This window comes from Scyliorhinus torazame, chromosome 4 (assembly GCF_047496885.1).
Source record: "Scyliorhinus torazame isolate Kashiwa2021f chromosome 4, sScyTor2.1, whole genome shotgun sequence".
Taxonomy (NCBI): Eukaryota; Metazoa; Chordata; class Chondrichthyes; order Carcharhiniformes; family Scyliorhinidae; genus Scyliorhinus; species Scyliorhinus torazame.
In genome coordinates, this window is record NC_092710.1 from 47,920,063 (window position 1) to 47,945,817 (window position 25,755).

The 25,755-nt window shown below is 41.8% G+C and overlaps 7 non-coding genes across 7 annotated transcripts; all 7 read right to left on the reverse strand.

Moving 5' to 3' along the window:
• Nucleotides 1–410: 410 nt before the first annotated feature.
• trnak-uuu (transfer RNA lysine (anticodon UUU)) lies at nt 411–483 on the reverse strand. Its single transcript has one exon. It is a non-coding gene; the product is annotated as a tRNA-Lys (tRNA).
• Nucleotides 484–2,712: 2,229 nt separating this feature from the next.
• On the reverse strand, nt 2,713–2,786 carry trnat-ugu (transfer RNA threonine (anticodon UGU)). Its single transcript has one exon. It is a non-coding gene; the product is annotated as a tRNA-Thr (tRNA).
• A 455-nt stretch (nt 2,787–3,241) lies between these two features.
• trnak-uuu (transfer RNA lysine (anticodon UUU)) lies at nt 3,242–3,314 on the reverse strand. The gene has a single exon. It is a non-coding gene; the product is annotated as a tRNA-Lys (tRNA).
• A 1,229-nt stretch (nt 3,315–4,543) lies between these two features.
• trnat-ugu (transfer RNA threonine (anticodon UGU)) lies at nt 4,544–4,617 on the reverse strand. Its single transcript has one exon. It is a non-coding gene; the product is annotated as a tRNA-Thr (tRNA).
• Nucleotides 4,618–5,071: 454 nt separating this feature from the next.
• On the reverse strand, nt 5,072–5,144 carry trnak-uuu (transfer RNA lysine (anticodon UUU)). The gene has a single exon. It is a non-coding gene; the product is annotated as a tRNA-Lys (tRNA).
• A 1,597-nt stretch (nt 5,145–6,741) lies between these two features.
• trnak-uuu (transfer RNA lysine (anticodon UUU)) lies at nt 6,742–6,817 on the reverse strand. The gene has a single exon. It is a non-coding gene; the product is annotated as a tRNA-Lys (tRNA).
• Nucleotides 6,818–8,418: 1,601 nt separating this feature from the next.
• trnak-uuu (transfer RNA lysine (anticodon UUU)) lies at nt 8,419–8,491 on the reverse strand. The gene has a single exon. It is a non-coding gene; the product is annotated as a tRNA-Lys (tRNA).
• Between the last annotated feature and the right edge of the window lie 17,264 nt (nt 8,492–25,755).

A 25,755-nucleotide genomic window follows, 5' to 3' on the forward strand; every position in this document is an offset into this window, starting at 1 on the left:
TTTTGATTAAACATCAGTATTGTTGATTTCTCCTGCTGACTTTGAGAGTGCAAATTAAAATATTCATCGCCACTGGGCTTTTGACACTGTAAAAATTGCAGTTATTCTGAAAGTTAATAATTTAAAAGCAGTTCTGCAGGAAAGGAGCATACAAACAGGAAATATTTTGCGAATTGGTAAGTGATTAAACATGGCCAGAAAACTATAGTGATATAATGCAGGACAACACCAGGAGAGAGTTTAAACGTCAACTGAAAATCTAGCAAAAATTCTTGAAAATTCTGGACGGCTGTTGCAATTTGGCAAACACGACGTTGTCACGGTTCTTTCACTTTCCATAAAGCATCCTGCATTCTTTATTTTTATTTCCGACCGTTCATTGGGAAGCAAACGCCTTGAGCCAAAATCAAAGCCCTGACAGGGACTTGAACCCTGGACCATCAGATTAAAAGTCTGATACTCTACCAACTGAGCTACCAGAGCCCAATGTAAAGATGTTTTCATAGCTCACTTCAAAGTCTCATATTGTATCTTTTGAATTTCCTTGACTGTTTAAACTCTCTCCTGGACTTGTCCTGCATGATATCACTATAGTTTTCTGGCCATGTTTAATCACTTACCAATTTTAATTTGCACTCTCAAAGTCAGCAGGGGAAATCAACAATACTGATGTTTAATCAAAACAATTGAAATCTGTTCCACACTTGCAAGCCTGTCTTGCAGATTGGTGCTGTGGTTTAGATGGTTAAAGTGCCAATTTTGTAAACAGAAGATCCAGAGTTCAAATCTCGGCAGTACCTTTATACATTCAGGTCAAAGCATGTAGCCTGTGAAGAATTCTCCTCATTTAATGGTGAACACAGAAAATGTTGACAACATTTCTGTGGTACTGACCTTCAAGATTGCTTTCCCCTCTTTTATGTCCAACTTGATTCAAACTTCCATATCTCCCATTTTTCACGCAACTTCCATTTTCCTCATCTACTCCATTGCATGTAACCTCGCTTCAGCTCTGAATAAGGATCACACAGATTTGAAACATTAACTTTGTGTTTGGCTCCACAGACATCCTCAAATTTTATGAGCTTTCACCCAAGCATTTTTAGTTTCTCATGCAGATTCACAATATGTGCAGCACCAATCTGCAAGACAGGCTTGCAAGTGTGGAACAGATTTCAATTGTTTTGATTAAACATCAGTATTGTTGATTTCCCCTGCTGACTTTGAGAGTGCAAATTAAAATATTCATCTGCACTGGGCTTTTGACACTGTAAAAATTGCAGTTATTCTGAAAGTTATTAATTTAAAAGCAGTTCTGCAAGAAAGAAGTATACAAACAGGAAATATTTTGCGAATTGGTAAGTGATTAAACATGGCCAGAAAACTATAGTGATATCATGCAGGACAAGTCCAGGAGAGAGTTTAAACATCAACTGAAAATCTAGCAAAAATTCTTGAAAATTCTGGACGGCTGTTGCAATTTGGCAAACACGACGTTGTCACGGTTCTTCCACTTTCCATAAAGCATCCTGCATTCTTTATTTTTATTTCTGACCGTTCATTGGGAAGCAAACGCCTTGAGCCAAAATCAAACCCCTTACCGGGACTTGAACCCTGTACCCTCAGATTAAAAGTCTGATGTTCTACCGACTGAGCTACCAGGGCCCATTATGAAAATATTCTCATAGCTGACTTCAAAGTCTCATATTGTATCTTTTGAATTTCCTTCACTGGTAATTCAGCCTCTCCAGCTCATTTCCCTCGCAAGCAGACCGGCAGCCTCCCTTCGGCTTTCTTTCTCAAATTCTTCAACTTGGACTCGCATTTTACCAACGACCTGTGATGTGACAACTGTTGTTACCCAGGGACATGCACTGGGACTTCAAGACATTGAAGATTATGTTTAGTTCGCTGAGATGTGAGTGGGAAGCTGCAGAGATACAGGTTGTATTTTGAGAGAGGGAATAAAGCGTGTCATCTTTGTTTGTTGTGGCAGAGTGTGAACGCAAGTAAGCTCATCTAGTAAAGTAGCAAATTATGCAAATCGCAAATTTTCAGGGTGTAAATAGATCTGTCAACGCCACATCTTCATGGAAAACGCCCCATCCTTTATCCCGCCCAAATCGTTCTTGCTGACATGCAGCAACATATATCGTCCAATAAAAAGGCAAATTACTGCAGATGTGAAATCTGAAAAAAAACAGGAAATTATGGAAAATTTCAGTGGGTCTGGCAGCATCTGTGAAGAGAGAACCGAGCTAACGTTTCGAGGCTGCGTCACTCTTCATCAGAGTAAATCATTTAATCATTCAATCTTTGCTCACAGACATCGCTGACAGACATTCAACATGTTCCTACTGGATCTCCTGAGGTCAATCCTGTCGTGCATTCAAAGGAAAATACTGCACATGTTGTGAATGTGCATGAGAAACTAAAAATGATTTGATTAAAGCACATAAAATTTGAGGATGTCTGTGGAGCCACACACAAAGTTAATGTTTCAAATCCGTGTGATCCTTATTCAGAGCTGAAGCGAGGTTACATGCAATGGAGTAGATGAGGATAATGGAAGTTGCGTGAAAAATGGGAGATATGGAAGTTTGACGTAAAACAGGGGAAAGCAATCTTGAAGGTCAATACCACAGCATTGTTGTCAACATTTTCTGTGTTTATCATTCTTCACAGGCTACATGCTTTGACCTGAATGTACAAAGGTACTGCTGAGATTTGAACTCAGGATCTCCTGTTTACAAGACAGGCGCTTTAACCATCTAAGCCACAGCACCAATCTGCCAGACAGTTTTGCAAGTTGTGGAACAGATTTCAATTGTTTTGATTAAACATCAGTATTGTTGATTTCTCCTGCTGACTTTGAGAGTGCAAATTAAAATATTCATCGTCACTGGGCTTTTGAAACTGTAAAGATTGCAGTTATTTCTGAAAGTTATTAATTTAAAAGCAGTTCTGCAGGAAAGAAGTATACAAACAGGAAATATTTTGCGAATTGGTAAGTGATTAAACATGACCAGAAAACTACAGTGGTATAATGCAGGACAAGACCAGGAGAGAGTTTAAACATCATCTGAAAATCTAGCAAAAATTCTTGAAAATTCTGGACGGCTGTTGCAATTTGGCAAACACGACGTTGTCACGGTTCTTCCACTTTCCATAAAGCATCCTGCATTCTTTATTTTTATTTCCGACCGTTCATTGGGAAGCAAACGCCTTGAGCTAAAATCAAAGCCCTGACAGGGACTTGAACCCTGGACCATCAGATTAAAAGTCTGATACTCTACCAACTGAGCTACCAGGGCCCAATGTAAAGATGTTCTCATAGCTCACTTCAAAGTCTCATATTGTATCTTTTGAATTTCCTTGACTGGTAATTCAGCCTCTCCAGCTCATTTCCCTCGCAAGCAGACCGGCAGCCTCCCTTTGGTTTCCTTTCTCAAATTCTTCAACTTGGACTCGCATTTTACCAATGACTTGAGATGTGGCAACTGTTGTTGCCCACGGACATGCACTGGGACTTCAAGACATTGAAGATTACGGTTAGTTCGCTGAGATATGAGTGGGAAGCTACAGAGATACAGATTGTATTTTAAGAGGGGGAATAAAGGGTGTCATCTGTTGTTTGTTGTGGCAGAGTGTGAACGCAAGAAAGCTCATCTAGAAAAAAAACAAATTATGCAAATCGCAAATTTCAGGGTGTCAATAGATCTGTTAACACCACATCTTCATGGAAAATGCCCAACAATTTATCCCGCCCGAATCGTTCTTGCTAACATGCAGCAACATATATCGTCCAATAAAAAAGCAAATTACTGCGGATGTGAAATCTGAATTAAAACAGGAAATGATGGAAAATCTCAGTGGGTCTGGCAGCATCTGTGAAGAGAGAACCGAGCTAACGTTTCGAAGTTGGGTCACTCTTCATCAGAGTAAATCATTTAATCATTCAATCTTTGCTCACAGACATCGCTGACAAACATTCAAAATGTTGGTACTGGATTTCCTGAGGTCAATCCTGTCATGCATTCAAAGGAAAATACTGCACATGTTGTGAATCTGCATGAGAAACTAAAAATGCTTGGATGAAAGCTCATAAAATTTGAGGATGTCTGTGGAGCCAGACACAAAGTTAATGTTTCAAATCCGTGTGATCCTTATTCAGAGCTGAAGCGAGGTTGCATGCAATGGAGTAGATGAGGAAAATGGAATTGCGTGAAAAATGGGAGATATGGAAGTTTGAATCAAGTTTGACATAAAACAGGGGAAAGCAATCTTGAAGGTCAGTACCACAGAAATGTTGTCACCATTGTCTGTGTTCATCATTAAATGAGGAGCATTCTTCACAGGCTACATGCTTTGACCTGAATGTATAAAGGTAAATGGAAATTGCGTGAAAAATGGAAGTTTGAAATTAGTCAAGGGAAAGCAATCTTGAAGGTCAGTACTACAGAAATATTGTTAGCATTATTTGTGTTCACCAGTAAACAAGGAGCATTCTTCACATGCTACATGCTTTGACCTGAATGTATGAAGGTACTGCTGAGATTTGAACTCAGGATCGCTTGTTTACAAGACAGGCACTTTAACCATCTAAGCCACAGCACCAATCTGCAAGACAGCTTTGAAAGTGTAGAACAGATTTCAATTGTTTTGATTAAACATCAGTATTGTTGATTTCTCCTGCTGATTTTGAGTTTGCAAATTAAAATATTCATCGGTACTGGGCTTTGGAAACTGTAAAGATAGCAGTTATTTCTGAAAGTTATTAATTTAAAAGCAGTTCTGCAGGAAAGAAGTATACAAACAGGAAATATTTTGCGAATTGGTAAGTGATTAAACATGGCCAGAAAACGAGAGTGGTATAATGCTGGATAAGACCAGGAGAGAGTTTTTACATTCACTGAAAATCTAGCAAAAATTCTTCAAAATTCTGGACGGCTGTTGCAATTTGGCCAACACGATGTTGTCACGGTTCTTCCACTTTCCATAAAACATCCTGAATGCTTTATTTTTATTTCCAACCGTTCATTGGGAAGCAAACGCCTTGAACCAAAAGAAATGCCCTGCCAGGGACTTGAACCCTGGACCTTCAGATTAAAAGCCTGATGCTCAACCGTCTGAGCTATCAGGGCCCATTTCAACAGTTCTCTCATAGCTCACGTCAAAGTCTCATATTGTATCTTTTGAATTTCCTTCACTGGTCATTCAGCCTCTCCAGCTCATTTCCCTCGCAAGCAGACCGGCAGCCTCCCTTCGGCTTTCTTTCTCAAATTCTTCAACTTGGACTCGCATTTTACCAATGACCTGTGATGTGACAACTGTTGTTACGCAGGGACATGCACTGGGGCTTCAAGTCATTGAAGATTACATTTAGTTCGCTGAGATGTGAGTGTGAAGCTGCAGAGATAAAGATTGTATTTTGAGAGAGGGAATAAAGCATGTCATCTGTTGTTTGTTGTGGCAGAGTGTGAACGCAAGTAAGCTCATCTCGTAAAGTAGCAAATTCTGCAAATTGCTAAGTTTCAGGGTGTAAATAGATCTGTCAATGCCACATCTTCATGGGAAACGCCCCATCCTTTATCCCGCCCAAATCGTTCTTGCTGACATGCAGCAACATATATCGTCCAATAAAAAGGCAAATTACTGCAGATGTGAAATCTGAAAAAAAACAGGAAATTATGGAAAATCTCAGTGGGTCTGGCAGCATCTGTGAAGAGAGAACCGAGCTAAAGTTTCGAGGCAGGGTCATTCTTCATCAGAGTAAATCATTGAATCGTTCAATCTTTGCTCACAGGCATCGCTGACAAACATTCAAAATGTTCCTACTGGATTTCCTGAGGTCAATCCTGTTGTGCATTCAAAGAAAAATACTGCACATGTTGTGAATGTGCATGAGAAACAAAAATAATTGGATTAAAGCTCATAAAATTTGAGGATGTCTGTGGAGCCAAACACAAAGTTAATGTTTCAAATCCGTGTGATCCTTATTCAGAGCTGAAGCGAGGTTACATGCAATGGAGTAGATGAGGAAAATGGAAGTTGCGTGAAAAATGGGCGATAGGGAAGTTTGAATCAAGTTTGACATAAAACAAGGGAAAGCAATCTTGAAGGTCAGTACCACAGAAATGTTGTCAACATTTTCTGTGTTCACCATTAAATGAGGAGCATTCTTCACAGGCTACATGCTTTGACCTGAATGTATAAAGGTACTGCTGAGATTTAACTCAGGATCTACTGTTTACAAGACAGGCACTTTAACCATCTAAGCCACAGCACCAATCTGCAAGACAGGCTTGCAAGTGTGGAACAGATTTCGTTTGTTTTGATTAAACATCAGTATTGTTGATTTCTCCTGCTGACTTTGAGAGTGCAAATTAAAATATTCATCGGCACTGGGCTTTTGAAACTGTAAAGATTGCAGTTATTTCTGAAAGTTATTAATTTAAAAGCAGTTCTGCAACAAAGAAGTATACAAACAGGAAATATTTTGCAAATTGGCAAGTGATTAAACATGGCCAGAAAACTATAGTGATATAATGCAGGATAAGTCCAGGAGAGAGTTTAAACATCAACTGAAAATCTAGCAACAATTATTGAAAATTCTGGACGGCTGTTGCAATTTGGCAAACACGATGTTGTCACGGTTCTTCCACTTTCCATAAAGCATCCTGTATTCTTTATTTTTCATTTCCTACCGTTCATTGGGAAGCAAACGCCTTGAGCCAAAATTGAAACCCTGACAGGGACTTGAACCCTGGACCCTCAGATTAAAAGTCTGATGCTCTACCGACTGAGCTACCAAGCCCCATTTAAAAAAGTTTCTCACAGCTCACTTCAAAGTCTCATATTGTATCTTTTGAATTTCCTTCGCTGGTCATTCAGCCTCTCCAGCTCATTTCCCTCGCAAGCAGACCGGCAGCCTCCCTTCGGCTTCCTTTCTCAAATTCTTCAACTTGGACTCGCATTTTTCCAATGACCTGTGATGTGACAACTGTTGTTACCCAGGGACATGCACTGGGACTTCAAGACATTGAAGATTACGGTTAGTTCGCTGAGATATCAGTGGGAAGCTGCAGAGATACGGATTGTATTTTTAGAGAGGTAATAAAGCATGTCATCTGTTGTTTGTTGTGGCAGAGAGTGAACGCAAGTCAGCTCATCTAGTAAAGTAGCAAATTATGCAAATCGCAAAGTTTCAGGGTGTAAATAGATCTGTCAACGCCACATCTTCAGAGAAAACGCCCCATCCTTTATCCCGCCCAAATCGTTCTTGCTGACATGCAGCAACATATATCGTCCAATAAAAAGGCAAATTACTGCAGTTATGAAATCTGAAAAAAAACAGGAAATGATGGAAAATCTCAGTGGGTCTGGCAGCATCTGTGAAGAGAGAACCGAGCTAACGTTTCGAGGCTGCGTCACTCTTCATCAGAGTAAATCATTTAATCATTCAATCTTTGCTCACAGACATCGCTGACAGACATTCAAAATGTTCCTTCTGGATTTCCTGAGGTCAATCCTGTCGTGCATTCAAAGGAAAATACTGCACATGTTGTGAATCTGCATGAGAAACTAAAAATGATTAGATTAAAGCTCATAAAATTTGAGGATGTCTGTGGAGCCAGACACAAAGTTAATGTTTCAAATCCATGTGATCCTTATTCAGAGCTGAAGCGAGGTTACATGCAATGGAGTAGATGAGGAAAATGGAAGTTGCGTGAAAAGTGGGAGATATGGAAGTTTGAATCAAGTTTGACATAAATCAAGGAAAAGCAATCTTGAAGGACAGCACGACAGAAATGTTGTCAACATTTTCTGTGTTCACCATTAAATGACAAGCATTTTTCACAGGCTACATGCTTTGACCTGAAAGTGTAAATGTATTGCTGAGATTTGATCTCAGGATCACCTGTTTACAAGACAGGCGCTTTAACCATCTAAGCCACAGCACCAACCTGCATGACATGTTTGCAAGTGTAGAACCGATTTCAATTGTTTTGATTAAACATCAGTATTGTTGATTTCTCCTGCTGACTTTGAGAGTGCAAACCAAAATCTTCATCGGCACTGGGCTTTTGAAACTGTAAAAATTGCAGTTATTTCTGAAAGTTATTAATTTAAAAGCAGTTCTGCAGGAAAGAAGTATACAAACAGGAAATATTTTGTGAATTGGGAAGTGATTAAACATGGCCAGAAAACTACAGTGGTATAATGCTGGATAAGACCAGGAGAGAGTTTTTACATTCACTGAAAATCTAGCAAAAATTCTTCAAAATTCTGGACGGCTGTTGCAATTTGGCCAACACGACGTTGTCACGGTTCTTCCACTTTCCATAAAACATCCTGCATTCTTTATTTTTATTTCCAACCGTTCATTGGGAAGCAAACGCCTTGAACCAAAATCAATACCCTGACAGGGACTTGAACCCTGAACCTTCAGATCAAAAGTCTGATGCTCAACCGACTGAGCTATCAGGGCCCATTTCAACAGTTCTCTCATAACTCACGTCAAAGTCTCATATTGTATCTTTTGAATTTCCTTCACTGGCAATTCAGCCTCTCCAGCTCATTTCCCTCGCAAATGTTGAATCTCAAATTTCTTTATCCGTCAGTCTGGCCTCAATAAAAGTCGAGATGGATTTGCAGGTATAACATTAGTTATTTTATTCAGCTTGCAAGCTACCTAGTCCACAGTGATACAGATAACGTGTTGCTCTCTGCAGCCCCGGGAACTAAGTGAATGTCCCAGACAAAGAGATCAGTACTGATACATTCAAATGGCATCAAGTTTCACATACTCGACACCCATAGGTCATCCTATGTCCCTCCTGACTTGTTTGATCTATTCTGATTGGCTCACTTCCAATCCCTTTCTCCGGGCCCTATCAATTCAACATCACTCTCATAGACACACCTCTTCCTGCTTTTTTCCATGCGGTCTAAAATCCTTTGTCTCTACTTGCCAGAATCAAAGTGGCTTATTTCTACATTACATTAACTAATATCTCTAAAGTAACTATTTTATATCACATTCGTCATTCACTCCTTTTATCATTCCATGATAACCGAACTATCCAATCCATAGCTACGGTTCCTCATCTAAAAAGACCTGCCGCTGCATTTCCAATTCCTGTCTAAGCCCCCCTTCATCTGCTTCACCCTCATGGATTTTAACAGTTAAATTTTTTGGGGCGGTGATCTGATCCAGTGCACCCCGCATTCTACCCATCACACATTTAAGGATGGCCAGGCCCACAAAGATGCAGCCGATAGCTACCACTCGATACATGGCCATATTTATCAACCAGTCCTTCCAACCTCCAAATCCCCAGTTACCCCAAGAGCCAGGATCCTGCATCCCGTCCAAGTGATCCCGTATGCGATCCATAAATTTAGTGATGTTAGCGGTCAAGTCTTGAACTCCCACGATACACTTGCCCTGCACTATGGCGCATACCCCACCCTCACGGGCCAGAAGATAGTCAAGAGCATACCGGTTCTGCATTGCAAACAACCGTAGCTGAGACAACTCCTTGGTTATTGCCCCGAGGGCTCCCAAGGTTTCATTTCCCAAGATGGTAAGGCCGCAAATAAAATAATTCCGATCACTGACAGCCAAGGAACCCCCCACACCTCCCAGTGTCAATACGCCCAGAATGCCCCACCCGGCTGAGTGGCCCCGGTTGGGTGCAAGAACCTGAGGTTTTTTCCAGTTCTCGCAAAATTCAGCAGAGACTGCCCGGCGTGCTAACTGATTATGCAGGTTCCACGCCGAAGGGCAGGGGACTGTGGTAGGGACTAGAGTCCCTATAGCAATTCGGCGGGGAAATGGGGGTGACAAAACATTGGTCGCTGTACCATTAAATAAAAAGTAGTATCCTTGCTCCGTGTGCAGGCTAGCATCACAATCAGCATATCGGTTGCGTAAGGACCCTCCAGTAGCCCAGTTTATCCAACTTTGAAACGCCCATTCGGGCCGCCTAGCAATGCGGAAAGCCCTAGTCCCAACAGTGATATGAGAGACATTCGCCCAGCCACAAAGGAGCTGGAGGCCGGCGTTCAATGGAACGCAAGTGGTGTTGTAACAAACGCATTGGGCAGACGCCTGGGTGATATGGCACCTCCTGTCCGTACAGGTGGGAAACAGACATGTTATATTTGTGTCCACCTCTACCAGCAAACAGCCATATCCTTCACTGCTGAAGCAATTCTCGTATGACCAGGAATCCCTATTGGGAGTGAAGTGGCTAGGTATGTACGCCCTCCACCGTCGCAGCCTATCGTACTGTGAATGGGAATTATCCCGAGGAAGAGAAGGCAAATAGCCGGTGGTGCTGAATCCGGATCGTAAGGAAGAGTGACTTGCTCGGGCAGTGGTTCGGAATGCTGACAATGGACCACCGTTTGGGTAGTGCCCCAAAGCGGTGAAACAGAAAATAACCTAGACACCGCTGCGGGGTTTGGGTAGCAGACAACCCGTCCCTGGCCATACAAGCGGTGGTAAATCTGGTAGAAGAGATTCATACTACCCGGGTTTTCCTCAGTTTGGCCTTTAATTAACTTAAGTGTATCTCCCGGTAACCTACGTTCTAGCTGTACTTCCCTTCTCATACGCCCCGTCCTCTCTCTAGTCCCTTTCACTTTCTCATAGCCTCTTCCTACGCTCTCCTGACGGCCTGATTTTACCTTTATTGCACCACTCTTAACACATCCAAAATCGAATTTACATGTATTCCAAAAACAAGGCAATGTCCATATAATGTTCCCTTCCCATCCCCGGGACCGGTGCAACTGCTTCATGACTCCTGCATTCTCCTTAACTTTGATGACCTTCCATGAGCCGATACCATGTCCTCGTCTCTGGGGGCAGCGAAGAACATCACCATTGCAAAGGTGATGTAACCTTGTAGATTGGTTGGGGCTACACAGATACATAATATTCCCCTTTTCCATGTCCATCGCCAATAACACGCCAAGCGAAGTGAGGCCAAATATCATACAGACGATGCGTAGCCACTCCATCATGCTCCACACCTGTAAAATAGCACTGGAGAAGGGAGGCAGTTTAGTATCCGACCTTTTACAGTAGTGGAGATGGACTCAATTTACAGTGATGTAGGTGGACCCAAGCACTTCGCCCCTCCACTTTAACTGCTGTGGGGGTGGTAAGGAGAACTTGGAAGGGCCTGTCCCATCGCGGCTCCGATCCCTTCCTAGTCCAATTTTTGACCATGACATAACTACCGGGCTGGACTGAAAGTGAGCTAAGTACTGGGGGCGATGGCTGGTGAGCCGCGTGGACCTGGCCATGGAGTTCCTTGAGCACTTGCGTGAGGGCTAGAACATAGGTGGTCATCTCTTCAGTCATCTGATGAAACTGAACCAGTCTGGGAACCTGCAGGCTCCAGGGAGTTCTAAGAGGCCTGCCATAAAGAATCTCGGCGGGAGAGAGCCGGGCCGGTCCCGCAGGTGTAACCCGCAGCTGGAAGAGGGCAACGGGGAGCAACTTAAGCCATGTCAGTCCCGTGTCTGCTCTTAATTTAGCCAATTTAGTTTTGAGGGTCTGATTGTGTCTCTCAACCAACCCGGCCGCCTGCGGTCTATAAGCACAGTGTAACTGCTGGCGTATGCCCAACTGTGAGCAAAACTCCTTGTTAATTTGTCCAATTAAATGAGGCCCATTATCAGAACTTAACTGAGCTGGTATACCGTACCGGGGAATGAATTCCCTCATCAAGACTTTAACCACAGTAGCAACTTTATTATCGATAGTCGGATACGCCTCGACCCATCTGCTGAACACATCCACAATGACCAAAACATATTTATAACATTGACACCTTTCCAACTCAATGTAATCCATTTGGAGCGTCTCAAAGGGACCACTGGGCAACGGGGTTTGCCCCATCCCACAAGAGATACCTTTTCCGGTGTTATATTGCTGACAAATCAAACACCGATTACTGATACTTTGGGCCAACCCCTGCATTTTAGGGTGCCACCAAGTGTCCAGCAACAAATCACTAGTCCCTCGAGCCCCACAATGAGTTGCAAAGTGTACACATTCAATTACCCATAAAGCCAGCACATCAGACATATAAGTCTGATGTGCAGGCGTGGTCCATAAAGAGGAAACAGAATCATATGTACAACCTAACCGTTTCCACATTTGTTTATCACTCTCAGGAGCGTCCTCCTGTAATCTTATGACGTCTTGGATGGTTGGCATTGACTTGTCAGAAACAGACATATTTATAGTAGATCATTTAGTCTGACTTAACATCTTAGGCATCTTAACATCTGAAGGAATCTTTAATTTATAGGATCTTAACCTGTCGAACCACGCCAAGTTTGGGGGAAGCTTAGTTGATGAATCAAGTCCTGGCGCAATACGACAAGTTATAAGATTTGTACTATTTGTAGACTGTGTTAAGTTGTTCGATTCCTTGTATTATTCGACTGTGTATAGTTGAAGGAATTTATATCATCTCTGCTATTCGGTTATCAGTAGCACTTTGCGAATACTGGAACTCAGCAGAAATTTGCAGTATAAACTCCTCAGGTGCCAAAAATAATTGTTTTATTTGTAGTCGCTTGATTACAATTTGAAAGTCATTTAAAAGGCAATTCGTAGACAATTCGAAGCTCTCAGAGAATTACAGACATTATCTTTCTTTGCTTAGGCAGACAGCTCGAAAGTAACTTTTTAAAGGTCAAAGTCTGGCAATGAAACATGAAGAGTTAGAGAGAGCTAATCTTCAGCTAAACTCAAACTCAAAGTCAAAAGTGGACTAACATCACTGACACAGACTGTTAGACTGACAGAACGCCCAAAAGACATCTCTAAAATGGAGACGATAAAGGACAAAACTGACTAAACTAAACACTAAAACCAAACCTAACCTAAAATGGCCGGGAGAAACTTTTCAGTTACACACTTTCATATCTGTCTTAAGTCGTCTAATTACACCCCAATATAATCCTAATTGGTTTGGGTTAGACTCAAACACATTTGATTTGATGGCAAGCCGTCCATCTTCAATGTGCAACATCAGCTTTTCTGACCTAACTGTTATCGGCATTGTGAACAATGGTGCTGTGTATTCAGTCCCTGTCCTTGACAATTAGCACAAGCAGTGTCAAATTATCTTGCTGTTTTAATGTCACACTGTCTTTGAAAATATGCATTTGCCAGAACAACGGACTTCAGTAAAAGTGAATTATGCTGTATAAATGGGTATTAAAACTGGGGCTCAACATTTATGCTTAAACAACTATCTTTTACCTATACTAGTTGTATTCGAAATACCTGGCTTCTACAGTCGGCCCTTTGATAAATCGAAAAATTGAGATATATCAGAAAAGATTAAAATACATCATTAATGCGATAGGATAGGTAAAAGCGCAAAGAATCATTGCAGTTTTAAACAATAAAATTGACACTTAAAATACAACAGGCATTTCAAAATAATTATTATAATTAATAGATTAATCAAATTTGACCCTACTGATTCAGTATTAATAAATTATACAATGTTAATAATACAGTCAAAATAATTATTATAATTAATGAATTAATCAAATTTTATCCTACTGATTCAGTATTAATAAATGATACAATATGTTAATAATAGTCAAGTAGTTGATTGATCAGTAATATTTCAATAATAGTATTTCAGCTCAAGTTCATCAATTGCGGGTACCGTTGGGTTAGTTTGAATCATTCTGATAGTTGGTCCCCTGCGTTTAGCGAATAGGTTTTTTATGCACTTAGCACATTGGTATGTTATGTAAATGGTGAATACAGCTACACAGGAGAATGAGATTATTCTTATTGTGGACATTCCAGTGGGTCCAAGCCACCCACAAATTTTATCCCAGAGAGAGATAAATTGGGGTGGATCAAGTTTTTTGATTTCGTTTTGGATATGTAATGCCAAATCTTTAACTTCTTTCGAGTTATCGGGAATGAAAGTGCAACATTCTGCACCAATCAGGGCGCAGGTGCCACATTTTCCAGCTAGCACATAGTCAAGTGCCATTCGATTTTGTAATACCATGGTTCGAATTGCTCGCATTTCGTCAGAAATTTTATCTAGGGCAGTGGCGGTGTAATCTGCTACGTTTTGTAGGATGGTTGTTATTTTATTCAATTTATTCTCCATCCTCATTTCCTGATAGAAAGGAATCATTCTATCAAAAATTGCATCTTTTAAGAAAATGGAACGTTTGTTCCTTCGAGCAACTGCTTCTGAAGCATGAGGAAGATTAATCACATGACGAATGGCCGGTACAATGTATCCTAAATAGCAAGATCCTGACCAGGATGTTGGGAGCCAGGGATATGCTTTATTACCACAAATAAAATAAGTTCCATTATAAGCAGAATATAAGTAAATATTTTCTAAGAACCATCGGTCTTCGAATGTTTTATTATCTTTGAGATTAGGTATGCCTGTTATCTTTGAGGACCGCAGAACTCTTTGTAAGAGATTGTTTGTACATTTATAAGCTGTGTTAACATCGACATAATTAGTACAAATACTATTACCCATTTGTATCCCTTTAGGGTTCTTACTCATGAAGCAAATTGATCCGTTTTGTTTACCATTAGTTGGGAGGTTGAGATGTTGAGGTTTTTGGTTAGGGTTATATTTAAGTTGGTGCCATCCTAAAAAGGTATTTAGTGGATAACCTGCAGATTTCCATAGTTTAATATATTTTTGGATGCGAACCTGGAACCTTCCTTTTTCACATGAATATGCTCCAGAACGGATCACCACAGAGTGAGGGACACTTTGATAGATGTACCATTCTGCCGTTTCTGAAGCATTAAAGGGAATAGTTAGAAAGGGAATACCCTCCCCTGAGTTAGTAGGGGTTGCAATGCATACCCAACAATTGGAAATATTAACGTTTTTAGCATATATCGTAGATGTGTAAAGGAATGTGTTCTTATTCAGTTCTGATACAACGTTCACAAAGCCAATCACAGAACTGAAAATTAAAATTGCGGCAAACATTTTACTTGTATGCGCGCTTCACGTGTGATGCGTGAATCCAACTTTTCTTTCCTTTTAACTTCACAGCGGATTGGGTGGTGAGAAGGATTACGAAAGGACCTTCCCACTTTGATCCTAAGGGTTCCTTTTGCAGCTTTTTAACGTACACTTCTTCACCAGGCACCAGGTCGTGCCCACCTTCTGGAGGATCTCCCCAAGCAGCTAACACCTGTTGAGAAGCAGAGCTAACTGCATTTGTTAGATCTTGACAGTAAGACAACAAAGTATCACTCATTAAATGACAGTCTGCTTTCCGCAAGTCAATAGATCCTGGCAGAGACATTGGTCTGCCTGTGATGATTTCAAAAGGACTCAGGCCTGTTGTTCTGTTTGGTGTAGCTCTAATACTGCATAACACTATTGGCAAAGCTTGGACCCAATTCATGCCTTCCTGGCTGTATTTAGACAGTCTTTCTTTCAAAGTTCGATTCATACGTTCCACTTTTCCTGGTGATTGTGGATGTAAGGACAGTGAAAATTCCAGATAATGTTTAGTAGTTTACAGACTTCCTTACAAACAGCACCTGTGAAGTGTGATCCATTGTCTGAGTCAATGCTAGCTGGAACTCCCCATCTAGGGATAAAGTCTTTGCATAGCACTTTGGCTGTATGGGCAGCTGTCCCTCTTCTAGCTGGAGCAGCTTCCACCCATCTGGAGAATTTATCCACTATTACAAGGACGTCATTGTACTTTTGTCATTTAGGAAGGCTGATGTAATCTACCTGTATATCCTGGAATGGACCTGCAGGAGCAGGAGCTCTTAATTTTGGCATTGATGTTATGGGTACCAAGTTATTCTTTTGACAGGTTACACAGCAGTTTGCTACCAATTGTGCATGTTTTTTAAATCCTTTACCACACCAACTTCTATGGAATCGATCCATCATTTGTTGAGGTGATATGTGTCCCCATGAATGAATTTGTTGAGCTAAAAAAGGCATTAGCGATTGTGGTGCAACTGGTTTACAAGTTTGAACTTCTCTCCAAATGTCATCATCATCACCTGGTTGAATACCTGATTCTAACCATGTCCATTTTTCTTCCTTTGTACAATCATTCTGCATTTCACGTAAATCATGTAATAAGGTAGCTACTCCCAATTTGTAAATGTGACTGGATTCCTGATGCCACTGAGAGGCACAAAGGGAGGCAGCTTCCCTTGCTGCTTGGTCAGCAAGAGCATTTCCTCTTGCTTCCATAGAGTCCCCATGAGTATGGGCTTTGCATTTTAGAACTGATACTTCTTTTGGTAAAACCATAGCTTCTAGAAGATTTTGTACTTCCTGTCCATTTCGGATAGGTGTACCTGCCGTTGTGAAAAATCCTCTTTTTCTCCACAGATGGCCAAAATCATGTGCTACTCCAAAACCATATCTGGAGTCAGTATAGATGTTAGCAGTTTTATCTCTTGCCACATGACATGCTTCTGTTAGTGCCTTTAATTCGGCCTGCTGAGCTGATGTACCTGGGGGCAAGCTTCCTTCAGCTAATACTTCGTATGGGCTTGTGACTGCCCACCCAGCTTTTCTGATACCCTTGTCAATAAAAGAGGAACCATCAGTGAATAGGATTAAATCTGGGTTCTGTAGTGGCTCTTCTTCTACTAAGCGTACTTCTTCCATTTCCTCTATTATTTTCACACAGTCATGCCCTTCTCCCTCCCCTCCCTTTTGTTCCTCGGGAAGCGGGAGCAAGGATGATGGGTTTATAGGACTAGCTTTGTGAAAATATAGGTTGGGAGCTTCCAGTACTGCTGTCCACCTAGTCCATCTAGCTGATGTAACTTGTGACACTCTGTTCATGGATAGTAGAGAATGGACTGAGTGTGGACATTTAATGGTTAATTTTTGGTCTAGAACAAGGCCTGATGTCATCATTACAGCTCGACATGTGGCTTCCATGGCTCGTAAACAACTGCCAAATGCCAGTGCCACATTGTCAAGTTTAAGGGAATAGTACCCAACTGGTCTTAACTGATCACCATGTTCTTGAGCTAGAACTGCAGTCATGTAACCATCTCTTTCATGAACAAACATGGTAAAAGGTTTTCCGTTGTTTGGAATACCTAAGGCTGGTGCCGAACACAAGACCTTTTTCAAATTCAGAAATGATTGTTTTTGTTCTGAATTGAGTTTAACTTGATCTTTTGATTTTCTGTTTCCTTTTAAAAGATCATTTAATGGCTGACATAACTGAGTATAAGAATCAATCCAATTTCTGTTAAAATTACAGAGGCCCAAGAAAGATCTGACTTCCTGTACAGTTGAGGGTTCTTTAGCTGCTTTGATGGCAATTGTTCTGTTCTGAGTAAGTTCCCTTTTGCCTTTGGAAATTTTCTGACCCAAGTAAACAACTTCTTCCTGGGCAATTTGTGCTTTGGCAAAGCTAGCTTTGTGACCATTTGTACTGAGGTGGTTCAAGACCACCCGTAAGTCTTTGTCATGATCATCTTTATTGATGGAGGCTATTAGAACATCATCTACATACTGAATAATGGTGGAAGGCAGATCAGGCAGTTGCCTGAGATGATTCTGCAGAGCCATGTGGTAAACAGTTGGGCTATTATGAAAACCTTGCGGTAGTCTAGTCCATGTGTGCTGTTGCTGATTGACTGTAAAAGCAAACCATGGTTGTACATGTTTAGCCAGTGGTACTGACCAGAAGCCATTTGCCATGTCAATAACTGAAAACCATTGAAGGTCAGGAGTTAAAGAGTTAAAGATTGTAGATGGATCTGCCACTAAAGGAGCTTTTCTGACAATGAATTGATTTGCCTTTCTATAGTCAATAGTGAGGTGCCATGTGCCATTAGCCTTTTTTACAGGCCATACAGGGCTGTTTGATGAACTGTGAATGCGCATTAAAATACCCCTCTCTTCAAGTTGTTTTATTATAGGTAGAATGCCTTGAATTGAAGTTTTATTAATAGGGTATTGTTTGGTACAAGGTGGAGCGGATCCCATAAAAGTGACTGGTTCCATTTTTAAAAGACCACAATCATTTTTGTCAATTGCCCAAATTGGATGGCTTTGTATTTCATCTTTTTTGATGTGTCTAATGGACCAGGTGATTTTTCCATTATTGAAATTGAGTGAAGAATTTAGTTGTGATAAGATGTCCATACCTAGAAGTGCTTGTGTTACCGGACCTACCCATATTGATGTCATCAGTTGATGTGGTCCAAATTCTAAAAGCATTGGTTTAGTCTTCCGAAGAGTGACCGAGCCTCCTCCTGCGGCAAAAGCTTCAATTTTTTCTACAGTTAGGGGAAAGAAAGCAGCACTCTGTTCAGTAACACAGGTAAGTTCAGCTCCAGTGTCGAATAAAAAATCGATATAAATGCCTCCCACTCTTAATGAAATATATAGTCCATCATTTTTTTGTTCCACAAGTGCATGTAGAGAGAAATGGAGAGAATCATCAAGAGTGGGTTCTAGTAGTTTTTTGAATTATCATACAGAGAACTTCTTTGAGCTGGAGGACAGCTGTTTAACATTTCATTCATAGCATTATCATCATCGTATAGATTCCTACGTGGGTACAGCTCGTCCCTACGTGGGTACGGTTCCTCCCTACGTGGGTACAGCTCGTCCCTACGTGGGTACGGTTCCTCCCTACGTGGGTACGGCTGGGAGGGTCTAGAATCCCTGTACGCAAGTCTGGGTGTGTCTTGTTGGAACGTAACCCTAGGTGCGTCTTGTTTGTGTGAGTTACGTAATTGACCACGAGGTGGGTATGTATTGTAATGAATATTTTCTACTTCATTATCATCTCTTGAATCCATCCGTTGTTTTTGATAGCATTTTGCCATCCAGTGTCCTACTCTACCACAGAAAAGACATTGTGGTATTTCCTTACGTGATTTTAATGGAGCAAGGGTACATGTTTGCCCTGGCGCCGGTGGTGAAATTGTAGTTACTGCTGATATTCCTGCAGGTGCTGCAACAGCCGCCGCTGGAGCAGCAGGTAACATGGGCTGGATTTGAGCAATAGGCTGCATTTGAGCAGCTGCAGTGTTAAAAGTTGCCTGATTGTACAAACCACGATCTATCTGAATGCATCGGTCAACTATGTCTCGGTATGTGCCAGCTGTGGCCCAAGCTGGTAAAACCAAATTCAAGGCAGCAGAAATTCCAGGTTTAACACCGGCTATAAAAGCCGTTTTTAATGGACTTAAAGTGCTTGCATCCCATGTGTCATTTTCCTGGTCGAGTGTCATCCCTGAATATTCCATCCAAGTATGTAAAAATCTTTCCTCAAAATCCTGAATATCTTCATCATTTTTTTGAATGCAAGCTGTGATCTTAGACCAATTGGTCCTCGGGGGACGGAATTTTAATAGCCAATTCTTGACTGCTTGCCAACCAGCTTCTAAATTTTGCAAATCGTCTCCAAAGGGAACTTCTACTTCATTTTTAAGGGTTAAACCTATACGAGTACCTAGCATGATAGTCAGAATTTGTACTCCATCAAGTGGGTGGAGACTGTAAATGGCTTGTAATCTGTGAATTCCATCCCATGTGGTCATACCACCCTTTTTAGGGTGTGGAAGACCCTTGGACCATTCGTCAATTTTAGAAGGATCAATTTGTTCATGAACCCATTGGTGGTCAAATATGTTTCTAGTGATAGTTTCACCATCTTCTTCTATTTTTTTGCTTCCAACCCTAACCCGTTTGCGTTTTAAAGGGGCTAGTCGAATTGCTTTAGTATTTTGTATTGTAGGAACACTATCTTCGTCTGATTCATCCGACAGAGAAAATGATTTATGTTTAACAATTGATCTCGGCTGTGCAATTGCCGATTGTGCCACTAGGTGGGTGGCTTGGACTGCTTTCTGAGTTGGTTCAATCTTTTGTACAGAAAGCATGTTTGTCAAAGAATTGCAATGTTCAGTCACGCTGGTTATATTCCTTTCTAAAACGCATCTTTCTTTCACTAACTTGCAATTTTCAAGTTCAATTCGCTCAGTTTTTAATTGCAATTGTCGGTATTTTGACTCCACTTCAAAGACTTGATTTTGGAATTCTGTTATTTGAAAAGATAACTGCTGGAGTTCAGAGGTTTTGTTTCGCAAATCTGTTTTAATTTCATCATAATGCTCAAGTTTGGATTTTGCAACTTGCAATTCTGTTTTAATTTCATCAGAATGCTCAAGTTTGGATTTTGCATCTTGCAATTCTTCAACAACTGCAATTAGTTGCTTTTTAGTGGACCTATACTCATCATCGCTTCACTCAGTAGTTCATTGCAACTGTTGGTATTTTGACTCCACTTTAAAAACTTGGATTTGAAATTGTTGGAGATCAGAGGTTTGGTTTTGCAAATCTGTTCTAATTTCATCATAATGCTCAAGTTTGGATTTTGCAACTTGCAAATCTGTTTTAATTTCATCAGAATGCTCAAGTTTGGATTTTGCATCTTGCAAATCTGTTTCAAGTTTGGATTTTGCATCTTGCAATTCTGTTTTAATTTCATCATAATGCTCAAGTTTGGATTTTGCAACTTGCAAATCTTCAAGAACTGCACTTAGTTGGTCTTTAGTGGACTGAAGCTGATGATCACTTTTATTTTTAACAATGATCTCTTGCTGACTGTGTATCTGTCCCGTAATTACCAAGGACCATTTTACACGTTCTGCACCGTGTAATCATGTGCATTTTCCCCATGCTCTCTTGATATTATTGAAGGACCACTGTCCTCTGGGGATATCATACTTTGATTCAATTTTCTTTGAGGTTTCACATAGGTTAAAATGTCTACGAGTGAAAGATCTACAATCCCCCAACGTATCTTCAACAGAAACATCTGGTATTCCAGCACCCCCCTTGGATGTAGTGGGGAGTAATTTTCTGCCTTCTAAAGGCTCTGAATCTACACTTTGATTAGGATCAGCCATAACTTTTCTTGATCGCTGACTGCCGTTTTATTTTAGTTACTGCAGTGACTCATCTTCCAGTCACGTCTGATAGTCTGACCGACTGGTACTTGATGTATTTAACACAGTTTATAAAAAATGTTCTTTTCAAGGGTCGAAGTACTGATTGATGCGGCTTTAAGACTTTTAATGGGTGAAAAAGATATTTCTTACCCTAGTCTAGCCGTGGGTTCCGGCTGTCTTCTGGGCCTCCTCCGATTATCTCAGAAGCTTCCCGAAGGTTTCCGACCTCCTCCGATTATCTTCGAAGCTTTCCGTCGTCACCTGGGCCTCCGAAGGTCGTCCTCAGTACTCCCCCCCACTGCCTGACTACGCCAAAACGAATGACTTGTAATCAGAAGATTCTAGGTTCGACTCCTGGCTGGCTCGCCAATTAAAGGAAACTATAATTTATAGAGATTCTTAACCTGCCGAACTACGCCAAGTTTGGGGGAAGCTTAGTTGATGAATCAAGTCCTGGCGCAATACGACAAGTTGTAAGATTTATAATATTTGTAGACTGTGTTAAGTTGTTCGATTCCTTGTATTATTCGACTGTGTATAGTTGAAGGAATTTATATCATCTCTGCTATTCGGTTATCAGTAGCACTTTGCGAATACTGGAACTCAGCAGAAATTTGCAGTATAAACTCCTCAGGTGCCAAAAAGAATTGTTTTATTTGTAGTCGCTTGATTACAATTTGAAAGTCATTTAAAAGGCAATTCGTAGACAATTCGAAGCTTTCAGAGAATTACAGACATTATCTTTCTTTGCTTAGGCAGACAGCTCAAAAGTAACTTTTTAAAGGTCAAAGTCTGGCAATGAAACATGAAGAGAGAGAGAGAGCTAATCTTCAGCTAAACTCAAACTCAAAGTCAAAAGTGGACTAACATCACTGACACAGACTGTTAGACTGACAGAATGCCCAAAAGACATCTCTAAAATGGAGACTATAAAGGACAAAACTGACTAAACTAAACACTAAAACCAAACCTCACCTAAAATGGCCGGGAGAAACTTTTCAGTTATACACTTTCATATCTGTCTTCTACACCATCACTTGCTGAATTTGCGCGGCTGTTCGCGCTGCACAATCTGCTCGTTCATTACCAACGTCAACTGGGGTTGTACCATTCGTGTGGGCAGCGCATTTAATAACGGAAATCTGCGCGGGCATAAGGAGGGCCTGCAGTAGGTCATTAACTAAACCCCGGTTGGATATTTCTGTGCCTGCCGAGGTAAGGAATCCCCTATTCTTCCAGAGTTGTCCGAAGTCATGAACTACCCCGAAAGCATATCGGGAGTCAGTGTAGATATTTACCCGGCGATCTCCCCCAAGTATACATGCACGGGTGAGGGCAAAAGGTTCGGATTGTTGTGCTGAGTAAGGGGTCTGGAAAGCTGCCGCTTCTAGAATCAGACCATCCTGATCTATGATTGCATAACCCGACAGTCTCCGGCCAGTGGGGCTTACTAATGCACTGCCATCAACATACATAATCATGTCAGGTTGTTCTAACGGAATATCACTCAGATCGTCTCTTATTGTTGTAGTTTCCTGAATCAAGGCTAAACAGTCGTGACCAGGCGCGTCCTCATTGACAGGGGGACCACTAAGAAAACAGGCTGGATTGATAGTGGTACAGTATTTAAATGTCAGACGTGGATTGTTCAAAAGGTATATCTCATACCTATTCTGACGAGCTGCGGTAAGATGCTGTGTCTGCAGTTGCCCCAATAGTGCGATTACCGAGTGGGAGCTATACACCGTAATATCCTGTTGGAGAGTGATGTTGGCAGCAGCCTGCAAACTATTGTATATCGCTGCCAAGATCTGGGTGCAAACAGGGTGGCCCAACGCCACTGGGTCGAGTTTGGAAGAGTAATATGCTACGGGCCGGTGCTTGTCCCCATGTTGCTGGGTGAGTACCGCTGTTGAACATCCTTCCAGAACAGTACAGTATATCTGGAATGGTCGGTCGTATAGGGGCCTACCGAGGGCCGGTGCTTGTAGCAAGGCCTGCTTCAGGCAACGGAAGGCCTCGAGTGCCTCGGTGGTGAGAGTAAAATTCCTCCCTTCACTAGTGTAAGGCGTCAGCAGCTTTGTATAGACAGCGATGTTTGGTATCCACTGCCGACAATAATTCATCATACCCAGCCAATGACGAACCTCCTTGGCTATTGTAGGGGCGGGGAATTGGCATATTGGTTCAATCCTACTGGGTTCGAGACTTCTTTCTGTGGCTGTAAGTAAAACTCCTAAGAACTTAACTTTTCTCTGAGCCACCAAGACCTTTGCTTGTGAAACAACATAACCCAACGAGGATAGGTGGTTCAATAATTGGATCACATCATCCCTATTACTGGGCTCGTCAGGACTTGCCACCAATATGTCATCTACATACTGCACCAGAGTGGAACCATGCTCCAATGTCAAGGCCTGGAGTTGGGTCTGCAGACATCTGGAGAAGAGTGTAGGTGAATTGACGAACCCCTGTGGCAGTCGGGTCCAGGTATACTGCTGTCCATTGGAAGTGAAGGCAAACAAATATTGACTTTCAGTCACAAGTGGGAGGGCAAAGAAGGCGTGCTGAAGGTCAATTACGGCGAAGACCCGGGCTTGAGCTGGAATTTGAGCCAGTATGTGGGCAGGGTTAGGGACGAGAGCATGTAACGGCTGTACGATGGCATTAATTGAACGTAAATCCTGTACTAATCGGTACTGGTCTGGTTTGGCTGGTTTAGGCACAGCAAGTATGGAGGTGTTACATTCTGATTGGCAAGGGACCAAAATACCCTGTTTCAACAGCTCTCGGATTAATTTATCTATTGATGGAGCAGCTTGAGATTTCAGGGGGTATAGTCGAATGGAAGGTAGCTTTACATGATCCTTAATCATCACCTTAATAGGTGTAACATTTGTCTTTCCCACTTGTGATGGGTATTCCGCCCAGACCTGTGGATTGACATATTCCAACACATCATGTCCCCTGTGATGCTGCAGTCGAGTGTTAATCATTTCAGGGACCTCAAAATATTTATTGGTAGTGCCGTCCGGCATGACTTGAAGTGCGTAGTCTGTTGGATCCGAATGATCCACCGCCCTCCCGACCATTCGCCCCATATCCCTGGCATGGTACTGGTCATGGACCTGACGTGTAATATGAGGGCTTACCGAATCTGACTGTGGCCATAAATGTGGTGATATTGTAACAAAATTGGCTGTACCTTCTTTTCCCGTGACTGTGGGTGTAACCTTGACTGGCCATTCGGTCTCAAGTAATGGCCGGCATTTGTCCTCCAACTCCCTGTTTCGTCCAGTTCTGTCATAGGCCAGGGTAACGTGATGCAGTGACTGTTCAACATCTAACGTCCACCACTGGGGGGTGATAGAAATATAGCACTGTTGTCTCATCCTCCATGATGTAACCGTTACCCCCTCATCTCCGCATTCTAGCTGTAGCTGGAAGATACACAGTAAATCTCGGGCCAACAAGTTACAGTCCAATCCAGTAGTCACTACAACCTGATGCTCTGCAGACTTATTCTCGTAAGTGACTGTCACAGGTTCAGAAATAGGATACTCACACACCTGTCCTTGGAACCCTGACAATTGCTGCGTGTGATCGGATAATGGTAATTTAAGTGCTGATTGCACAGAAGACATGGCTGCCCCGGTGTCGATTACAAATGAGTGATGTTGATCTCCTATCTGCAGAGAGATAATAGGTTCCCTGTCCGATTGGAGAGTCCTTATGGCTAAATTAGCTAGTCAATCCTGTGTTGGGAAAGGGTTTTCCTGGGAGAATTCAGTGTATCTCGTCTGTCCTCCCCTTGGTGGGTACCCTCTCCTTTGGGTCGGATAATCTCCTTCTACTGCCTGTCTTTTAAAGGTGCATTCCTGTTGCCAGTGATCTACATGGCCGCAATTAAAACATGCATTGCTCCCTCTATTTCTGCCCCGTCCTCTTCTTCCAGTAGACCAATGGCCCCTCAGAGGGGGCTGCGGTTGTAGAGCTGTTGATTCGTTCGGTGGGCCATAAAAAGGGGGTGAGGGTCCCTTTGGGTGGGTTTGGTATCCTCCTCTTCGCTGATCCACCCACCCAAAGTCACTATATTGGGGCTCCTGCTGGTAAACTGCCATTTCTGCCGCTTGTTGGGATCACCAATCATCCTTTTTCATTACATACTCAGTCTTATGCTTTGTAACTGAGCCTCCTTCTTGGCCTACACCCTCCTTCCAATAAAATCTGACTACCCTTGCCACCTGGGAAGGGTCGTTCTCTGTCCAATTCATGTTACTACATTTCACAGCAGTAACCACAGAAGGTGGTAGGCAATGCATTAACATAGCACAATATTGAGGGGAATTCTGACCATTTTGATACAGCAAATTGCCTGACTGCCCCCGGTAGATTTCATTAAAACGCTCCAGAAATTCCTCTGGCTCTTCAGTCTTCTTAGGTTTTAGGTCTAAGATAACAGGAAGATTTATGGGCCTTTGAAATGTGTATTCAACGCATTCAAGATTTGTGTCCTTCCATCGTCGTCTAACGCATAGGCCTGCTGAAGTGCGGCATGACTAGCATAATTCAGGTGGTTAAGATAATTGCGGTACTCTGCTGGGGTTAAAATCTGCTGGACTAGGGCCCAGAGGTCCCTTGAATCAGCTTGATAAATTGAGATGGTAGTTCTCAAGGAATCCACGAAGGCAGCAGGAGATTTTTTTCTATCTGGGATTGTAGCCATAATAGCCATCATC